General features: G+C 41.3%; 1 pseudogene; it reads right to left on the reverse strand.

Annotated features, from left to right (window-relative positions):
- Window positions 1-20,523: 20,523 nt before the first annotated feature.
- Window positions 20,524-21,493, reverse strand: LOC102814996 (annotated as a pseudogene).
- Between the last annotated feature and the right edge of the window lie 1,185 nt (window positions 21,494-22,678).

Raw genomic sequence — 22,678 nt, forward strand, 5'->3', positions numbered from 1 at the left:
GGAGACAAAGCAAGGTGGCTTCCCCACCCCAGCAGAAACTAGCATCTGGAGAGTCTTTCACAGACTGCCACCCAAGCTTTGTGTCTCCTATCTGCCCATCCACTTCTCAGACTTCACCTAGTTTAGGGTAGGGATGTGGACGTCAATGAGTGGGGCAGCCACTGAACAGGCAGAGCTGGGTTCCTGCAAGCACAAAGGAGCTGCTAAGATTTAGATGTAGATAATAAAGGCAAGCAAACAGGCAGTGGGCAGCCTGAGTTGATAATCAGGGGTCACAACAGGTGGGGGCCCCGGCAGAACCCTGGTTGTGGGGTATCAGACTTAGCTATGAATAGCTGGGATGCAAGCCTAGGCCAAGATGAGGATTTGAAGCCACACAAGGCAATAGGGATGGAGCAGAAGCCAGAGAGAAAACCAGAATGCATTGCCTCTACACCTGAAGGAAGAGCTACCGGCAAGTGAGTGTCAGGACAACCACTTGCTATCAAGTTGATTCTGACATGTGTGTCCGAGTAGCAGTGTGCCATTTGGGTTTTCAATGACTGATTTTTCAGTAGCTCACCAGGCCTTTCACCCGAGGTACCTCTCTGGGTAGACTCAAACTGCCAACCTTTGGCTGGCATTAACCACTTGTACTTCCCAGTGGTTAGAGTGCCAGGAGTCCCGCCCTTTCGCTCTCAGTGTTGTTAGCCCTGCAATCCTAATAGGCAGATATGATCATTCTCCCAAAGAGGGAGAAATTAGAGCTAGAAGAGAATAACAGACACAATGCAAGTGATGGGATTTGAACCCAGTTCCCTGGCCCTAAAATACACTTTTCCTAACTCCCTTGCTTCTTAGCAACAAGCTTCTACTCCCTTCTTTAAGTTTCTATTCTGGAAGTCCTCGATTGGCCCCAGGGAGGAAGTGCAGTTTGCTCCTCTCTGTCCCTCAGTGGCCCAGGGTGAAGCCCTTTGGGAACACCCATCACATTGGTGTCTCACTCACTGTGTGCCACAGACTCTTCGCACCTCTTCTCTGTTTCCCCAACTCTAGGCAGAAGCCAGATTCCTCTGTTTTCTTGTCTTCTGTCCCCTGTGATTTGAACTCACCCATGTCTCTTCCATGGTGATCTCTTCTGGCAAAGCCTTTCCCTGTGTCTATATCAGACTCACAAGAGGGAGAAGCTGACAGGCCAGAAGTTGAGGTGTCTCTGGTCAGATAACCACCCTGATTTCTCAGAGTAAGATGACACATGTTCTGATAGATCCAGAAGAAAGACACGCTTTATTCATAGTCAGAGTGTCGTAGTTTGTATGTAGCCAGTTGCCAGAGTAGAACTGCACTCTAATGGGGTTTCAAAGCCGATTGCCAGGTCCTCTGTGGTGCCTCTGGGTGAGTTCAGACTTCCAACCTGCAAGTGAACAGCTGAGCACTCAACTGTTAGTACCACCCAGCACTCCATACAGTCTGTATTGAGCATCCACTAAGTCCTGAGTGTCGGGGATACATCTGTGAACAAAACATAAAAATCCTGCCTTCATTGTGCTTACATTCCTGGGGGACACAGACAACATGTAAACAAATAAATCAGGTAGTTCCAGAGAATGAATGTTCTATGGAGAAAATAAAACAGTAAGAGGCAATGGGTGGTTCTGAAGTTTCCTTACCTATGGACATCGTCTCCTGGGGGACAACATGCAGGTAAGCATGTTCCATCAGGACTTCAAACCCAGAATCATGCTTCCTGGGGCTGCTCAATCTGCTGAATATCCAAATCCTGCCCTACTCAATGGTGGTGATAACAGTTTTCACTCTATAAAAAATGCCTTAGAGTGAAGCATTGCTTCAATTTCATGGTTCAGCAAATTTCCCTCAGCCTCCGTGGGCAAAGATTATTACATTGTCTTCAACAGAAGGCGTATTTGTATATGTACATATGCTTGAGAGAAATTTACTGAAAAGATATGTGTACGAGACCAGCTGGCAACATTTTCCTCGCCAGGATCCTCTCTTAGCAATCTGTCTGAGTTCTTGTTTGCAATGCTCAACACCCAGTAGGGGGAGGAATGCTGCAGAAGAAATGCATGTGGCAAAGCCCTGCTTATCTCAGAGTCCCTCACCACAAAGGATGGGATGTCCAGATCTCAGAATAAAGATTTTACAGTGCAATTTGGGGGTCTTGGGTAATTAGTAAGAAGTCCCGGTGTCTATTGTTAAGCTCTGAAATGCTAAGAGAAAAGTTGGCGGTTCTAACCCACCAGTTGCTCTGCAGGAAGAAGATGTGGCAGTTTGCTTCCATAAAGATGTTGTTGTTGTTAGGTGCCATCGAGTTGGTACCGACTCATAGCAACCTTATGCACAGCAGAACGAAACATTGCCCGATCCTGGGCCAACCTCACTACTGTTGCCACACTTGAGCCCACTGATGCTGCCACTTGGCCAATCCATTTCATTGGGGGTCTTCCTCTTTTTCTCTGACCCTCCACTTTGTTGTTGTTGTTAAGTGCCGTCGAGTCGGTTCCGACCCATAGCGACCCTGTACAGGGTTTCCAAGGGTGTAAATCTTTACGGGAGTAGAAAGCCTCATCTTTCTCCCGCGGAGCGGCTGGTAGTTTCGAACCGCTGACCTTAAGGTTCGCAGCCCGATTCGTAACCACTACGCTACCCTCCACTTTACCAAACATGATATCCTTCTCCAGAGTCTGGTCCCTCCTGACGATATGTCCGAAGTATGAGAGACAAAGTTTGGCCATCTTGGCCTCCAAGGAGCACTCTGGCTACACTTCTTTCAACACAGATCTGTTGGTTCTTATGGCAGCCCATGGCACTTTCCGTGTATGTACAGCCTTGGAAACCCTATTAGGCAATTCTACTTTTAGTTAATAGCGTTGCTGCGAGTTGGAATCAACTCAAAGGTAACCAGTTTGGTTGGTTTGGGCCATTAGTCCATCTCAGAGTGTAGATTTCAGATATAAAAGCAAAAGGACCTAGCATTCTTCAGGGATCTGTCATCTAGTCCCTAGAAAACTTTCCTTAGGATTCACTAAGAATTCCTACAACTTTCTTAAGTTTCTTTTTCTTTACATTTTAAAATCTTCATTGAATCTTCAAATATATAAAGCATAGTAGTGCTAGACAGAGTCCTGGTGTGGCACTGTGGGTTAACGCACTGGACTGCAAAGTCGGTTTGAACTGCAAGGTCTATGGTTCAAGCTCACCAGCTGCTCCTTGGAAACCTATACAGGGTCACTATGGATCAGAACTTACCCTTTGGCACTTAATAACAACAACAAGTGCTCAACAAAAGAAGCTATAACGAGGGGAGTTCCAAAACATAAAAATCATAAATTGAGAGGCCATGAGGCATGTTTGCCTCTTTCTCCTTCCCACTTTTTTCTTTCCTTCCTTTTGCATCAGGTTGTCTTTATGGTTAGTATAAAGAAGCTAAGATAAGCAGCAGGCAGAAATCAGGCTGTTAATGGATTGAATTGTTTTTCTCCAAAATATATGTTGAATTCCTGGCTCTTGTGTCTATGTAGAAGGAACCCTGGTGGTGCCATGGTTAAGCGCTTAGCTGCTAATCTAAAAGTCAGTGGTTCATGGTACCCATCAGCCACTCTGTGGGAGAAAGATGTGACAGTCTACTTCCTTAAAGATGACAGCCGTAGGACCCCTATCGAGCAGTACTACCCTGTCCTACACAGTCCTATAAGTAAGAATGGAATAAATAGCAGGTTTTTGACTTTGGTATCTACAATCCTATTTGAATAGAGGGTCTTTCTTTTGGTTAATGACAGCATACCAATGTAGAGTGGATCCTAAATTTATAAGAAATACCAGAATAGACACACACACATGAGTAAAGGTATACACATAAAATATGGATTGTCTATAAGCCAAGGAACCAAGGAACACCCAGGCTACAGACAAGGAAGGAATCCACATGTCTTTGAAACCCTGATTTGGATTGGTAGCTTCCAAAACTGTGAAAAAATTAATTTCTGTTCTTTGATATTTCTTGTGGTATTTGTGTTACAGCAGCTCTAGAAAACTAAAACACATGCCAACAGTGAAGATAAACTGATAGTGGAGAGCCACAGATTGGGTAAAAGAAAATAGAGGTGGTGGTGATGTGCCATTGAGTAGGTTCCAACTCACAGCAACCTGTACAGGGCTTCTGAGACTAATCTTTGTGGGAGCAGAAAGTCTCATCCTTCTCATACAGAGAAGCTCGTGGGCTTGAACTACTGACCTTGCATTTACCAGTCCAACTTGTAACCCACTACACTACCAGGGCTCAGCCATGTCTACTTCTAATATTCAGAACCTGTGAATATGTTAGGTTACAAAGCAAAGGGGATTGCAGTTGTCAGTGAAATTCAGAGTGATGATCAGTTGGCCTAAAACTGGGAGTTTATTTCAATGGTCCTTGAAAGTGAAAAGGGAGGTAGGGACTCTAACAGACTGTGCTGTTTACTTCTGCTGTAAGTTGGAGAGGCTCTTCAGTAACAACAGGTTGGACCCAAATACAGTTTGAGAGAACTCAAAATTTAGGCAAGAAGCATAAAGAGAATTGGTATCTTGAGTAAAAGGAATAAAATACTTATATTTCAGGAGTTTAGAATGCCAACGTGTTCCTTCTGGCAAAACATATAGTCTTACAACATATCATGGAATCATGATTAGGATGATGTATATTTTAAGTGTTCCCCCCTCATTTGTATGAAAAAGATTTAGCTACGTATGGCACCACACAGCCCTCTCCATAGGCTCACAGCCACCCCACTGGATTTCTACCCCAGATAAAGAATTACTTGGCACTTGGCAAGAATGTACACTTGGCTCCAGAGAAGGCACCTTGGTGAGCAGGATAGGAAAAAGAATGGATTATGTCAGTTCTTGTTAACTGCTGTCAAGTCAGTTCTAACACATAGTGACCACACTGTATAGGGTTTCTTAGGAGCAACTGGTATGGTCGAACTGCCAATCTTGTGGTTCTCAGTCCAGTGCTGATCCTACAGACCAAACAAGGAGTCCCTGAACATGTCCCAAATGAATTTAGAGATCATCTCAAGAAGAGATTTGATGCATTAGATACTAATGACCAAAAACTAGAAGAGTTGTGGGAAGACAGAAAGAATATGACACAGGAGGAAATCAAAAGGTCATTTAGAAGACAAAAAAGAAGTAAAAGACCAAAATGGATGTCAGAAGAGACTCTGAAACTTGCTGTCCATCATAGAGATGCTAAAGCAAATGGGAGAAATCAGGAAGTAAAAGATTTGAACAGATCATTTCAAAGGGCAGCTAGAGAAGACAAAGTCAAATGTGCAAACACCTGGAGTTAGAAAACCAGAAGGGAAGAGCATGCTCACATCTCTCAAGCTGAAAGAACTGAGTTAAAAATACAAGCCTCCACTTGCAATAGTGAAGGCTTCTATGGGCAGAATATTGAATGATGCAGAAAACACCAAAAGAAGATGGTAGGAATACATAGAGCAACCGTACCAAAAAGTTCAATCATTTCAGGAGCTAGCATATAATCAAGAGTCAAGGTACTGAAGGGAGAAGTCCAAGGTGTGCTGAAGGCATTGGCAAAGAGCAAGACTCTTGGGATTTATGGAATGCAAATTGAAATCTTTCAACCAACAGATGCAGCACCTGGAGGCACTCATTCATCTATGCCAAGAAATTGGAAGACAGCTACTTGGACAACTGATAAGATCTGTATTTGTGCCCATTCCAAAGTGAGGTGACCCAACAGAATGCGGAAATTATCAGAGAATATCATTAGTATCACATGCAAGTAAAATTTTGCTAAAGATAATTCAAAAATGGCTGCAATAGTACATTGACAGAGAACTAGCAGAGGTTCAAGCTGGATTCAGACAAGGAAGTGGAATGAGGGATATCATTGATGATGTCAGATAGATAATGACTGAAAGCAGAAAATACCAGAAAGATATTTACCTGTACTTTATTGACTATGCAAAGTCTTTCAACTGTGTAGATCATGACAAAGCTATGGACAACATTACAGAGAATGAATATTCCAAAATACTTAATTCTGTTTATGAGGAACCCAAACATAGACCAAGAGGCAGTTCAAACAGAACAAGGTGACACTGAATGGTTTAAAATTAGGAAAGATGTGTGCCAGTAATGTATTCTTTCACCATACTTATTCAATCTGTATTCTGAGCAAATAATCCAAGAAACTGGATTGTATTAAAAAGAACATGCCATCGGAATTAAAGGAAGAATCATTAACAACCTGCAATATGCAGATGATATAGCCTTGTTTCTGAAAGCAGAGAGGATTTAAAATACTTACTGATGAAGATCAAAGACACAATCTTCACTATGGGCTGAACCTCAATGTAAAGAAAACAAAAATCTTCAAAACTGGACCAATAAATCACATCATGATAAATGGAGAAAATATTGAAATGATCAAAGACTTCAATTTGCTTCAATCCACTGTCAGCACTAATGGAAGCATCAGTCAAGAACTCAAATGATGTATTGTATTAGGCAAATCTGCTGCACAAGACTTCTTTAAAGTGTTCAAGAGCAAAGATGTCAGTTTGAGGACTAAGGGAAGCCTGACCCAAGCCATGGTATTTTCAATAGCCTCATATGCATGTGAAAGTGCAACAGTGAATGAGGAAGACTGTTAGAAAAACTGATGCATTTGAATTATGGTGTTGGAGAAGAATATTAAAATACCATGGACTGCCAGAAGAGCAAACAAATCTTAGAAGCCTAGATGGCCAGTGTTTAGTTCTGTTGTGCATACCGGCTCAAAGGCACCTAACAACAACAAAAGGATTTTCCACTGTGATTTTATTGGCCCTTGTAAATTTATAACTAAAATAAAGTCTAACTTCATTAAAGTAAGGAGACAGATAGCAAATGGGACATAAAATTAGCCCCTGACAGATTGCTGTGTTAAAGAACTCTCAGGAGGTGACACCCTTAAAATGCAACAAATAAATGTACTGATAGTATTTAAGTTTGAAGTTTAACAAGCCCTTTGTAACTTTTGTCATGCTTCCTCCCTGTTCCTTATGTACCTACAAGCAAAAATCCTTTATTGTTTCACCTTTTAAAACCTTACTGTCAAGAACAAACAAAATGGCAGATCAGAGCAGTGCACTTAAGAGCTCCATCAGCAACAACACAGAATACTAGACCAAGCAGGCTCAGGGGATGGTCCCAGAACTCTGAACCACATATAAAGGAATATTTAGAAGGTTGGAAGGCTTACAGCTGGGGGAATTTGAAACAAAAGCAAGAAATCCATTGCTTTCTAATTCAAGATGCTCAGCTGCTCCTGGAGCCACCATTTTGTGTGAGACCGAGTGGGGGAAGGATCAGAGCAGACATGGACACCTGACAGAACCGTGGAGATAAAGGTGTGGACATTCTTTTTTTGTATCTGTTCATTGGTCTCTCACTGTCTGCACACCTCCATTCTGGGGACTAGTGGGGGTGCCTGAGCAAGTGGACACCCCACCCCCACCCAGGGAGGGTTCAACTACCCATGTGCACAGATCTCCTCGAAATCTAAAGTGACCATTTCCACTTAAAAACAAATGGCAGTGCAAAACAGCCACAGCCAGCCCTGAACTGTTTATCACAAAGAAAAAGGCCTAAACAGGGTTGTGGAACAGACAGGCAGACTAAAAAGGAAGTAGGCCAAAAATTAAATCCTGAGTTACATCACAACGACCAATGGCATCTTGAAATTTCTCAGGAAGAAGAGTGAAAAGGGAAGCCCATCTCCTAATCACATCTACCTGCAGGCAATCAGAAAGCATAAAAAATACCAAAATACACACCCATCTAAGTAGTAAGGCCACAGATACCCCCTGAATATGCCCCCAAAACAGAAACAGATGACCATATCAGCACATGTCCAGAAATGCGATAAAGTGACTGAGGCAAATGAGCTGGAAGTAGACCTACGCTCCATACTGGAAGATGGGCAGGCTTTGGAAATGCCTGAGAAGGAATTTAGAAAAATGATTATAAAATGTATCAAGACACTATACAATGGAGTTGAGGAAAATAAGGAAGAAGTCAGGGAAGCACTACAGAAACAATAAAATAAGATAGATACAGCATTGGCAACAATTCAAAACCTACAGAAAGAGGTCCAAATGATTAATAATAGAATATCAGAAATGGACAGTGCTCTGAAAGGGCAAAGGAGTAGAATTGAAGAGATAGAAGTCAGAACTAGTGAGCTAGAAGATAAATCTCTCAACATTACTGAGATAGAAGAGCAAGCACAAAAAAAAGGGTTAAAAAAATTTTGAAGAAGGCCTAATATTCATGTTGGATAACATGAAGAGGAATAACTTAAGAATTATCAGCATTCTGAAACAGGAAGAATCACACAAGTCCACAGAGGAGATAGTTGAAGAGTTTCTGGAAGAAAAATTTCCTAACATCCTGAGAAGCAAAAAGATAAAGCATTCAAGAGCTCAATGAACCCCAGGAAGGATAGACCATAAAAGACAATCACCAAGACATATAATAACCAAGCTCTCCAAATTCAAAGATAAGGACAGAATCCTGAAAGCAGCTAGGGAGAAGAGAAGTGTAACACACAAAGGCAAGCAAATCAGATTAAGCTTAGATCTCTCAACAGAAGCCATGCAGGCAATAAGGCAATGGGGAGACATATATAAAACTCTGAAAGAAAAAAACTTCCAACCAAGAATCCTCTACCCAGCAAAGCTGTCAATCAAATACGAAGGTGTAATCAAAACATTCCAGGATAAACAGAAGCTAGTGGTTATGAATCGGGCTGCAAACTGCCTGATCAGCAGTTCCAAACTACCAGCTGTTCTGCAGGAGAAAGATGAGGCTTTCTGCTCCCGTAAAGATTTACAGCCTTGGAAACCCTGTACAGGGTCGCTATGAGTTGGATCCGACCCCACGGCACATAACAACAACAACAAAGGGATTTTGCCAAAGCCAACCCTGTTATGAAAAACATCCTAAAGGAAGTTCTGTGGACTGAGAACCAACAAGAACAGATAACACCAGAGAATGACGTACAGTGTCACCCTGAACTCAGTCAACAAATGGAAGAGTCAAGAAGAGAATAAAATTATAAGAACAGAGGATCTGGGAGGTCAGTCTATGATCAAAACAATTGCAATGTGAAAGAAGGTAAACACAGAGGAACAGAGATCCAGGTGCTGAGAAAGTCAGGTAGATTACAGGATAAAGTAGACAGTCTTAAATGGAGGGAAGAGTTAATGGAATATAAGGTAACCACAACAGTAGGGTTGGGATGGGATGTTTAGTTCAGGTGTTGGGGAGGGCAATAGAAGAAGGGGGAGGAGGCAGAAGAACAAGCTAGATAGGGGAACACTGACACAGATTTGCATGGCCTACGTGGAACAGAGGTACATAGTGATGCATGCTCAACCTTGCAACAATAGGGCCCTGGGATAGAGGGATCTAGGTATAGCTTGAAGAGGGGAAATAATACTAAAATGTTTGACTGTCTTATGAATATTGGTTTCCCTTGCCTACTATTGTAAAATAGACACTTGAGTGGTATAGAAAGGAATGTTGGAAAACATGATTACAGAAAACTTATAAGCCTGTCTTCAGCCTGTAACTGATTGGAATACCTAAAAGGTGTTCTACAACTTGTCCAGTAAAATAGGCTTCTTGCAAAGCCTTTGCAGAGTATAGAGCCTTAAGTGGAATCCTGAGTTGCATCCAGAACCTTATGAGGTGGGAAATTCCCACTAGCAAGGACAAGCAGACCAGCCTGAAACAGCTAGAGCAACAGAAGATACATCTTCAAAGAAAGATCATCAGGAAAAACACAAAACAAAAATGTCAGCATGACTGGCTACCACAAGAATAAGTAAGCTGTTCGCCAGGAAGCCATCAAGGCAAGCAATCAAGTGCCTTCAGGACAAACTCCCCTCTAAGACTGACACTCAAAGGGAACACATGAATAGGCAGGTAAGCTTGCTGGCAGCCACATTGGTCTACTTAGTGGAAGAGGGGGAAAGGCAGCAATGAAGAAATGGGCTGAGTTCAACCACAGTCCATTGACTCCCGTTGACCTGGAGATGAGAGAGAGAAAAGGAAGGGCTGGTTGATCCAAAGTGTGGTGAGACCTGGGGAACTTGAGCCCATGGACAAGGACATAGCCACAGAGGGCTACAGCTGAGAGTGAAGCATCCAGCTGATAAGAAGTGAGGGGAGATGCACAAGAATACCCAAACTTGCAGACAGTACCCATTTGACCTAGCCTCGATGGCTTGATAATCAGAACTCGACTAGAGGAAGATTACTCATGGAGGTAGTAACTCTAAATACCAACAGAGAGAGGAGTTTTCACATCAAGTATCAATGCTATCCCCTCTGTACACAGGGTAGATAGGGATGGGCAACTTAGACATTGGCTGCCTAAAATGAGGGGGCGATAAAGGCATGAAGAGGGAGTTTAGTTTAAGAGTCTGTGGGAGAAGAAAGAGTCCCCACTGAATAGTTTTCATCTTGTCTAGATGGGTCTGGTGAAAAGAGATGGGGATAAGATTTGTATGATTCAATAGTGAATAATTGGTATCATGACTAATTGTGTCTGTCACAATTATAAACATAGAAGTTTTGTAACAAAAACAGGGGAGTGGTTATTCTTACAGTCTAGAAACATAGGACCCTAGGACCATAATGGGAGATGAGCACAAGCAAAATGCAGGACTTTATCCAGAGAAGCAGCGACACCAGAGATGGGGTCATGGAGAGGGGGAGCGGCTGAGGACTCTAGATTCATGGGAAGAGAGGGACTAGGAGCTGGTGACCAGGATGCAGACTTACAGAATGTGCCCTTTAGAGGTGTAAATAATTATATATGCCTGAGTGTGTGTTTTTTGTCTTTTTTAAAAGCTAAAGTGAATAGAGAGAAATACTGTTAACTGATGGTACGTGGAGGGGATTATAATCATTTAATGAAACAAGATGTATGATTTGTTAAATGTAAAATTGATGATCTACCCTGTAAACTTGCACTCAATCAAAAAACCTTACTGTCCTGCCCTCTGAGAAGGTTTTGGAAGGTGGGTTGAAAGGAAACAGGAACCACTGCGAGGGAGCAGGGTAACTATTGTGTTCATCATTGAGATGAAATAAAGTGTATGACTTGTTGAATGTCAAACTGATGATCTTGCCTCGAAACTGTCACTCAATTCACAATAGGAAGTTTAAAAACAAATAAATAAAAGAGAGATTTATATATTTTAAAAGACCATAGTGGATATCAGAAGAGACTGAAACTTGTTCATGAATGTACAATAGCTAAAGTAAATGGAAGAAATGAAGTAAAAGAGCTGAAGGTCAGCTCAAGAAGACACAATAAAATATTATGATAAAATTTACAAATGTTTGTAGTTATAAAACCAAAATGGAAGAATATTCTTGGCATTTCCCAAGCTAAAAGAAATTTAGAAAAAAATTCAAATTTGGGGATATTATGTAAGGAATCTACAGGCAAAAAAACCCTGAATGTGGCAGAAAGCATCAAAAGAAGATGGAAAGAATACAGAATCACTGTTCTGGGGGAGAAAGATGAGGCTTTCTGATCCCTCACGGCACATCACCTCCACCACCACCATACTCTAAATCAGGAGTCCTGGTATGGCACTGTAGGATAAGCACTAGATTGTTCACCATAAGGTGGTTCAATTCCCTCCTTATGTTGACACTAAGCACCCTCACGAAAGCTTGTAAACCAGCCACTGTGTGCCTTTATAGCCCCCCAATTTTGATAGCCGACGTCTAAGTTGCCCATCTTTCCTAACCCAGTGTACTGAAGACGTAATTTTGATCCTTGAAATGAATAATCCTTCCCATTCGGTTGGAATTTTGGGCAACTTCATCCAAGCTAGGTCAAATGGTTTCTATCTGCAAGTTTGGGAGTTCTTGCACACCTCTCCCCACTGCAGACCAGCTAGCTGCTTCACTCTTAACTCTAGCCCCTAGTGGCTAGGTTAGTGTCCATAGGCTTATGAGTTCACACATCTCCCTAAACATTGAGCCAGCCAGTCCATCCTCTTCTCTCTCTTATCTGAAGGTCAGTGGGTGTCAATGGAACGTGGCCAAACTCAGCCCTTGTTTTCATTGCTGCATTTCCCCCACTTCCACTCACAAGTTGACCAGGGCAGTAAGGTTGGTATGTTTCCTTTGGGTACTAGTTTTACTTTTACCTGGTATTGATTTTCTGTCCCTATGTTCCTTGAGAAAAATTTCCTCTACTTCTATTTTTTTTTTTTACCAGTTGCATTTTATTGTATGGATTCTGGCTGTAAGCCAAATTATATCATATTAAGACAAATCATAACAACAATAAAATGCCACTGAGTATGTGCTCGGCTTTCCTCCATGATTAAAGGCTGCCTTTCCCATGCTGCTGGGAAGCATGCAGGCATGACATCAGGCTTTGTTCCAAGGGGGTGGGAGGTGCCAAGGGGAAGACTGTGGCCTGAGAGACTTCCAAGAAGTCTTTCTTCTTCTTTTTTTTTTCCACAGGCGATCTACATTACACATTTGGCAACGCTAAACTCAAGGTCCCCTGGCTTCCAGGTTTCCATAGCTTCCTTTCAAGCTCTCACAGCTGGAGGACAGGGCAACCAAGTTGTTACTGGATATTAGGGTCTGTGGATCTATTAGTCAAACCCCAACATGAGAGAGGACCCATCACACATCTTTTTTGCTTACCTATCATGCGGCACCGTATGTTAATGCGTTGGACTGTAAAGTCAGTTTGAACCATAAGGTTGGCAGTTCAAGCTCACCAGCCGCTCCTCAGAAACCCTATACAGGGTCGCTCCGGGTTTGGACCGACTCTCCAGCACTTAACAATAACAACATCATTAAAGGCTCCATTTAATGCAAAAGAATCTTTCTCTGTTTTTTCTTCTGCTACTGCTCAAGGAAGACCATCCCTCCAAGAAAGAAAATAATCACAAAGGAAATGAAAAGAAACAGGACTTCTGAGCAAAACTCCATGTATTATTCTATATAGCTAAGGCCGGTTGCCAGTTTTTATTTTCTGGAGTCTGGGAACAGGAGGGAAGCCTCTAGTATAACCTCTGATTTTACAAGTGGGAAGGTAGGTGCCCTGAGATGTAAAGTGACTGACTCCCAGGGCCACCCTGAGTCCTCTTCATACAATCTTTACTCACACCATATATCTTTCTCATTGGACCATTCACATAAGCTTGTAAGAGACTTAAGAATTCAAATAGATGATGCCCTTGCAAACAAGAGCAAACCACAGAGCAGCCCCACGGCTTCTAGTTATTTTAAATCACACAACCCAAACAGTAAAATGAAAGGACCCAACTCACACAGCGTTAAACAGTTTATAGGCCAACGTTCCTGAATTCATATAAAAGCTGTGTTCTAACAATGAGTTTGGAATATAGCTATTTAGAACCCAGGGAGTGTGTGTGCGTGACTGTGTGGGTGTGTTTCAGGGAAATCACATGGTAGAGCACAGTTTGAACTCCAGGGCAGGTCTTAAAGGCCAATTTAACCAATAAGTAACCACAGTGAAATTGAAGCAATCCTTCATCATATTGTTTCCATGCAAAAACACATTCCATAATTGCTATCAGGACTGACTGGGTGAGGGTTAGAAATGTAAAGGTAGACGTTTTGTAGCAAAAGGAGGTCAGTGGTTGATTTTGCAGTTCAGGAGTGGAGGTCCCTGGGACCATCAAGGGAGAAGAGCAGAGTACAGAACCCTATCCAGAGAGACAGTGACGCCAGAGATGGAGGCAGAGACTATGATGTTGAGAGATGGAGCGGCTGGGGACTCTAGACCCAGAGAGGGAGAGGGTCTGTGTGCTAGAGACCAGGGGCAGGCTTGCGGGGTATACCCTTTAGTTGGTAGATGATGCATGGAAGGGATTGTAACCATGGTAATGAAATGATATATATGATAGGATGAATGTAAAGTTGATGTTCTCCCATGTAAATGATCACATAATTCACAATAAAACATTAAAAAAAAAAAATTCCAGAGAGAATAATAGAAACACAACAACTCTACCAAAGCCCTTGCAGGAAGATGTCCCTCCCAGGTGTCTTGTGAGGAGCTGAGAGGTGAGGCCACATAAGAGCTTGGAAGATTTGAAGACTGTGAACTGGGCATGAGCTTTGGATAAAGACAGAGCTGGATTCAAGTTCAACCTCTGCTACTTAAAAGCTGGGCAAGTTCCTTAACTTCCCTGTGCCTCTGTAAAGTGAGGATAATAATATTTACCTCACGGGTAAGTTATAAGAACAAAATTAGACAATGCATATAAAGGACTTATTAAAGTGTCTTTCATATGCCAACAAAAGCTATCTTTTAGTAATGTAGTTGCTTGGGGGAATGAAAGGTTTGGCTTTGGAAAGTTAGAGAGTTAGGGAGCGCCACTGGCATGTGAGGGAGGAAAAGGCTCCTGCCAAGGCCTAGTGGATGGAGGGACAGTTGGGCTCCTGCCACCACCCCAGCCCCGTTAGGCTGTGGTTCCACAAGTGGCTAGGAGGCACTGAGTGAGGCCCACAGTGGCTATTCCGTGTAACCCTGTTATTAAAAGGGCTTGCCTCAGTATTGTGCAATTATAAATTAACTTCAGTCTTCCCACGTTCCTCTGGAATCATTCTCCCCCACCCACTGTGTTTCTGAGCCCTTTTAAGTCTCATTTCAGTGACTAAAATGTCCAAGCATCTGCCCCCTCTTCCTTAGGCTCAGGCCTGCTTCAAGTTGAGAAGCTGCAGAGGGAGGAATGGGGTCTGGGGTGGTTGTCTTCTCCTCTCTCCTGGTCCCACCTCCAGGAGCCATATTCATTTGCTGGGTTTCTGACACCTCAAGGTCAGGTCTTGAGGGATGGGGGAGGGTAAGGAGAGCCTCTCTGGGTGTCTGGTACAGGGAGTTAACTCGCCCCAGGCCTGTGGCTCCAGGGCAGACCCCAAAGCCCCTTATACTTGCCTTGAGGGGAGAACAATGACCAAAACCCACCCCTGAAGTTAAAGTGACTAACTGTCCAGGTTTGTCTGAGATTGGGAGGTTTCCTGGGAAATAGGATTTTCGGTGTTAAAACTGGGACAATCACAGGTGAACAGGGATGGGTTACTCATCTTGCCCATGCTGGGTGGGCACATCATACTACACAGCTGTCTCCAGAGTAACCCTATTTCTTTCAGCTCTTCATAGGGAATGGCTGGTGGGATTAGGTCAGGTGTATACTCTCATAGTGCAGCCTTCATAGATGATCTGTAATGTAGATTCCTGGAATCCTCTAAATGCTTCTCTACCTTTGGGGCCTCTGCATAAACTTAAACCCATCCTTAAATATGGAGTAGGGAGGTTTCCGGATAACTAGAAGGTCCCACTAGGTGTTCTCTCACTGAGAACCCAAAACAGGAAATAATGCACTTTGCTATAGGCTGTGGTCAGGATTCAGCTCTAGTTCGTGTCCTCATTACCTGGGATTGATTGTGTTACCTTGGGCTGATTATTTATCATCATTCTAGTCAATCCCCCACCTGTGAAATGGGTTGATAATAGTACCTATCTTATAGAATTATCTGGGAGATTACACAAATTAATTCATACAACAGTCTCTGAGATATGGTAACTGCACAGTTAGCTGCTATGAACATTATTAGGAGCTCTGGCAGCACAACAGATAAGTACTTGTCTGCTAAACAAAAGGTTGGCCGTGGCTCCATGGAAGAAAGACCTGGAGATCTGCTCCTATAAAGGTCACAGCCTTAAAAAAAATCCCTGTGGGCACTTCTACTCTGTCACCTGGGGTTGCATGAGTTGAAATTGACTGATGACACCTAACAATAATAACAATCAAGATAGGATTGTGTAATAAAAACTTTAATAAGCTTTAAATGACTTGCAGTTGTGTTTTCTCAGGTTATTTGTTTATTTTTAAAATGAACTGATAAGAGTCCGTACTGGCAAAGGTGCCAAGGAAAGGAGATAAACACTTACACTGTGATTGGGAGTGTTAATTTATAGTCTCTCTGGAAGCAATATATTTCAAATGTCCTAAAAATGCCTTTAATCCACCAGTTCTACTTCTAAGAATTTGCCCTGAGAAAACAACTGGAGAACTAGCTAAGGATTGATGTGCAAAAGCACTCATTGGCACCTTTGCCAGTAATGATTTATGAGTTCACTGTAAAAATAAGGAAAAAAGACTGAAAACAACTCAAATGTCTTAAAGTAGAAGATTGAAATACTATGCAACTATTAAAAATAGCAATTGGGAATGCATTATATTTGTAGATTGCTTTGGGTAGTATTAACATTTCAAAATGTTAAGTCTTCCTATCCATGAGCATGGCATATTCTTCTATTTTTATAAATTTCCTTTGGTTTCTTGAAGTCGTGTTTTGTAGTTTTCTGTCTATAGGTCTTTTGTTTCTCTGGTTAGATTGATTCCTAACTATTTCACCTTTCGGGTGCTATTGTTTTCCTAATTTCCCTTTCAGAGCTGTCTTTATTAGTATGGAGGAATCCAATTGATTTTTGTATATGGATCTTGTACCCTGCCATGTTGCTGAATCTTCCAATGAGTTCCAATAATTTTTTGCTGAGTCTTTAAGATTTTCTATGTATAAGATCATACCTTCTGCAAATAGAGAGTTTTACTTCTTTGTCAATTTTATTGTTATTGTTAAGTGCCATCAAGTCAGTTCTGACCCGTAGCAACCCTGTATAGGGTTTCCAAGGAGCAGCTGGTGAGCTTGAACCACCAACCTTGCTGGTTTCTTTTTTCTGCATGTTTTCCTTTTCTGAGTACCTTGTGTGTGTGTGTATGCTTTTTCTTGTCAATTACTTCATAGTCTTAATGTTTCCATAGTCTTAGATTTTCCTTTTCTTGATTTGATGTGAAGGTGTATTAAGTTTCTTTGAGGCTACCCTGTGTACTTTATAAACGTCTTCCTCATTTTAAAATGGTCTGTTTTATACTGAAATCTACCTGACCTCCCTCCTCACCACCTGGAACTCTTTTACTAAACTTTTCCCTCCTTTCACTTTGTAGTTGTCCTGATCATGGGTTGACATCCCAGATCCTCTATTTTCCATCTTGTAATTTTGTTCTGCTTTGGACTCATCCATATCTGGACTAAATTCTGGATGATGTTGCCATGTAGGTCAATCTCTGGTTGTTGTCTGCTGTTGTTGATTCACAGTCAAAAGAACTCCCTTTAGTATATTTTGAAGCATTGGATTGACTTTAAAAAGTCCATTAACTTCTCTTTGTCCTTAAATGTTCTAATTTCGCCATCATATTTGATGGATAGCTTTGCTGGGTATAAGATTCTAGTTGGCAGTTTTTTGTTTTGTTTTGTTTCAGAGTTTTGTATATATCTCCCCATTGGCTTCTTGCCTGCATGGTTTCTACTGAGAAATCAGAGCTTAATCATATTGGTTTTCATTTGTAGGTCACATTTTATTATTCCCTATCAGCTTTCAGGATTCTTTCCTTATCTTTGATTTTAGAGTGTTTGATTATGCTATGTCTTGGTGATTTTTCTTTTGGGGTCTACTCTGCCTGGGGTTTGTTCAACTTCTTGATTGCTTATCTTTTCATCTATCATAATGTTAGGGAAATTTTCTTCCAGCATCTTTTCAACTATCTTTTCTGTGGTTTTCTTTGTCTCTTCCTGTTCTGGAATCCCATCACCCATAGGGTATTCTTCTTCATGTTGTCCCACATGAATCTTAGGTTTTCTTCAGATTTTTTTTTTTTTCAATCTTCTTTCTTTTGGCCCTTTGATCTTAGTAGTATTGAGAGATTTATCTTCAAGCTCTCTAATTCTGACCTCCATTGATTCAATTCTACTCCCTTGCCCTTTCAGTGTATTGAACATTGCTGATATTTTAGTACTGATCATCTGGACCTCTGTTTGCAGGTTTTTTAGTGTCTCCCATGTTATAACTATTTTGTTTGAGTATTACTGTAGAGCTTTTCTTAAATTTCCTTATTTTCCTTGACCTTTCTGTGGAACATTGGATGTACCTCAATATCATTCTCCTGAATTATTTTTCAGGTTGTTTCAGTGCCTCTTGTCCCTCTAAAACATTTCTAGCTCTTCCTCTTGGTCACTTTTTTTGAGCTGCTCTGTTTTGTTTCTGGAATCCTGGTGTGGTGCTGTAGGTTAATGTGCCAGACTGAAAAGCCATTTGAACTGCAAGGCCGGTGGTTCAAGCTCACCATCTGCTCCTTGGAAACCCTATCCAGGGTCACTATGGGTCAGAAACAACTTGATGGCACTTAATAACAACAACAATCTTGTTTCTGCATGTGAGCAGAAATTTTCTGCTGCTTTTTATCCATTTGGTATTGTTGTATTTGGGTTAATTTTATGGATGCATGTTGATGTATTTTAAGGCACTCAACTATTGCCTTCTGGTGGGTGTGATCAGGAAATGAACTTCTCTGTTCATTGTTTGTACAGTTCAATGCAGAGTGGTTTTAGCAAATGTTGGCTGTGGACACTTCTGGTGTATAGCAGCTGGTATTGGCTCTTGCCCAATTGGTGGGTCTCTACCAAAACATCTGTGGCTTGGCTGTATGACCACAATTGCCATCTTCTATCATGTAATGCAAGGAGAAGAAAAACAAAGCAAATACAAAAACAAAACAGCCCACTCAGCCAGTGGGGAAGGCATGGGAATGGGGACTGAGAGTCGCTGATTTTCTCTCTACCAGTAGGTCATATGCTCCATCACCTACTGGCCTTTTGCCTTCACAGCCACCTGAGAAAGTTCAAATTGGGCACTCTGAGCTTCTCCTCCCTCCCCCACTTCCCCCACTCCCCCATTCCTTTACCCCATACATCCGTTCAATTCCCTCTCCTAGTGAGAGCCAGTCCAGGGCTGGCCAGTGTCAACTCTACAGATCATTGGGATTATTGTATATAGCTTCTCCCTTGGCTTACAACTTCCAAGTGGCTCCAACCACCTGGAAAGCAGATTTCCTGGGGTTATGTGCTGATTGGAAAAAAATTAATTGATAAATCGCACCTTTGACTCCCTGAGTAAGTCTTTGCCATGTGAATGTTTTCTCATATCCAAAGCCATTCATGAACTTTCCAGATGGCTTAGAAAGCATCTCTCCTACCCACAGCTCCCAGATAAATGCTCCCTGAGGGGCCTCACTCCCTCACTGTGGGCAAGCAGGTGAGTGTCCTTGGGGGTGTTTCCATACTTTGGTCTCATTATCATTGTCAAAATATATATAATGCAAGTCCTTGCATGGCAATCCAAATTTATTGAACTACTGATGTTAAGTTATACAAAATTGCACCACTTTAATTAAAGCTTTTAGTCTACATTTGGCAGCCTCAAAGTAGTTGCAACATTAGATTAGTCAATTTAAAAACTGTGGCTCCCTGTTGGATAGTCACACAATCTTTATACCCAAACAAATACATACATAGCAGTAAGGCATTGTTAAACGAAACAGCAATAGTTATTGCACTTAGGCCTTGTGACCAATCACACATGATTAAAATTACTTTCCACATTCACATCCACAGTACTCGTCTAACATCTCAATCAAAACGTTACACATGCAAAACAATCACTAACAGGTAAAAATACTAAACCTGCATATTTGGTATTGAAAATACACTCACGCAGAAGCAAGCAAGGGATTCACAGTGAGACTCTACAGCCGCAGAAGCCTGAAAATGATTTACAAAAATTGTTAAATCATTAAAAAATTGTTTGAAAATATACACTTCTAGTTGTAGATCCTCACTGTACACACAAATATAAACATCGTTCCCTATGTAAACAAAAAAGAAAACATACAAGATATTTGAAAAGTCTGGACATTTCCTTCCCAACAGATATTAAAGACAACGTCTTTAGTCTAAGACATTATACTGAAAGGACTATCATATTTTAAAGACAAGATCACTGTCTCCACAGGTTTTTCAAATTAAAAAAAAAACTATATAGCTGTGTTAATCAAAGCACTGATTTTATACAATACAATGATAATGACCTTGAATTTCTTTAAAAAAAAATAATAATAAGCTACAAGTATCCAAGAAGCAAAGTTATCTTGAGTAGTCTATATAGGACTTCTGTGGACTTTCTTTTATTATGTTAAAATAGCAATGCTTTTAAGAATTACATTATTGTACTTTCAATACAAAATAGGAGGTGTGTTAAAGTACACTGTACACCATTTTCATACATGTACAACTTTGGTGGATGAAGAATATCTCAGCAGTAATACTGGATATAGCCTCTGGTTTTACCAGTTGCATACACTAGGACTATCTCTCTTGTGGCACTGGAAAGTGATCAGAATGTGCAAACTGGTGTTGTAGCTTTCATCTGCCTCTTTAAAGGTACCACCACAGGTAAGTTCATTTCAGATGTTGAAGGTTTAATTAAGTTGGAATGCTGACACTGCTGAATTGGGCAAGACTTCTTTAGACTTGGCTCAGAGCTACAATGTATTTAGTACATTAAAGCAGCTGACATGATGACTTTTTGCGGGCCTTCCCAGGCACAGGAGTTTTTCTGTTAATTTGCCGCACTAGGTCATGAAGATCTCATTAACATTTATTTTTGACTTTGCAGAGGATTCTAAGAATGCACAGTTGTTCCACTCTTGTGCTAGATTTTGACCTTGTTCTTTTCCTACAACTCTTTCATCTTCTAAGTCATACTTATTGCCAAGCAGAATCATTGTAATATCGTCAGTGTCTTTAACTCCAAGAATTGCTTCTCTCAAGTCTTGCAAATCACTGAAATTGGAGTGTGCTGTGATGGAATAAATTAATGCAAAGCCTTGCCCATTTTTCATGTACAAATCCCTCATTGCTGTAAATTGTTCCTTTCCTGCAGAATACAACATTTCAAGCATACACTGTTATGCATCTACTTCAACTTGACTTCTATAAGAATCATCTATCATAGGATCATATTTTTCAACAAAAATTCCTTGAACAGTGAGTGATACAATAGTGAATAATTGTTATCAGGACTGGTTGTGTGGGTTGGAAATGTAAAGGTAGATATTTTGTAGCAAGGAGGGGAGTGATTGACTTTGAAGTCTAAGAGTGGAGGTCCCTGGGACCATCAAGGGAGAAGAGTGGAGAGCAGGACCCTACCCAGAGAAGCAGTGATGCCTGAGATGGAGGCAGAGATGATGACGTGGAGAGATGGAGACTTTAGACCCAGAGAGGGAGCGGGGCTGTGTGCTGATGACCAGGGGGCAGGCTTGCAGGGTATACCCTTTGGTTGGTTGATGATACATGGAGGGGATTGTAACCATGGCAATGAAACGATAGGATGAATGTAAAACTAATGTTCTCCTATGTAAATTATCACATAATTCACAATAAAACATTTTAAAAAAATTACTTGAAGAAACTGTACAGTCACAGCAGACTTTTCAAAACCTCCTGAGCCAAGTACAACTAACTTATATTCACGCAAGATGCAAATTGGTTCAAACCTCTTGCACTGTCACTGGGTCCCTGCAGCCAGCGTCTCCCCACATCTTATGCTCCCTCTCAGTCTCTGCTCCCAGCACCACGGCACTCCTGCCACTACCACTACCGCTGCTGCCCCCAACCCAGGTTACATGCCTGATTCTGGGATGGTCTCATCTTTTAACTCCTACAAAGCTGGGTTTCATTTGGAAGTCTGATTTCATTTCTTCCTCTTTTGAAGGTAGGCAGAAAGTCCTGAGCTGGCATGATGGTCCCACTCTGTGAAGTCCTCAGGCTCCCTGGTTCCTTTCAGTTCTCTGCTTTGCCATCCCTAGAGTGACTCCCATCTTCTTGGTCTAAATTGGTAGCTAGGTCCATCAACAGAGGAATGGTTGAACAAACTTTGATACATACATGCAAAGGGATACTACACAACACTGAAGAATACTGAAGAATCTGCACAACACCCTGCATCATGTATAAACCTGGAGGACATTATGCTGACTGAAATTAGTCTCAAATCTTGCATGAAACCACTGTTTTAAAAAGTTAAGAAAGGATTTTCTGCTAAATGGACATTGTATGATGGTTGTAGAAGGGTGGCGGGTTGGAAAAAATAACAAATAAAATATAGTTAAATACTATTAACTGATGATGATACATGGAGAAGATTGCAATCATTGTAATGGCACAAGGTATATGATTTGTTTAATGTAGGACTGATGATTTGTTTTGCAAACCTTCACTCAATTCGCAATAAAAAACCCCAAAACATTTAAAATAAAATACAGTAAAAATAAATTGTGGATAGAGGTCTATTACACCCATATTGCGTGCAGACATTGGAGGAGGGACAAAGAAAGAGGCAGATGAACTAATTTTCGATGAGGAATTGGAGTTTTTGCTACCTTACAAAGAGATTTTGCTGATGTCAGCACTTTTTCAATTCCACACTAGTGCTGCTGTTTAGAACAATATCTGTCTCAAATATTTACTCCAGAAGACAACCATTATTATTGCGGGTGGAAAACAAACTATTTAGCTGGGTCTAGGAGTCCATAGATCATCTAAAGAACAGATTCGATGCATTAAACACTAAAGACCGAAGACCAGAAGAGTTGTGGGATGACATCAAGAACATCATACATGAAGAGAGCAAAAAGTCATTAATAAGACAAGAAAG

Source organism: Chrysochloris asiatica, unplaced genomic scaffold (assembly GCF_000296735.1).
Source record: "Chrysochloris asiatica unplaced genomic scaffold, ChrAsi1.0 scaffold00123, whole genome shotgun sequence".
Taxonomy (NCBI): domain Eukaryota; kingdom Metazoa; phylum Chordata; class Mammalia; order Afrosoricida; family Chrysochloridae; genus Chrysochloris; species Chrysochloris asiatica.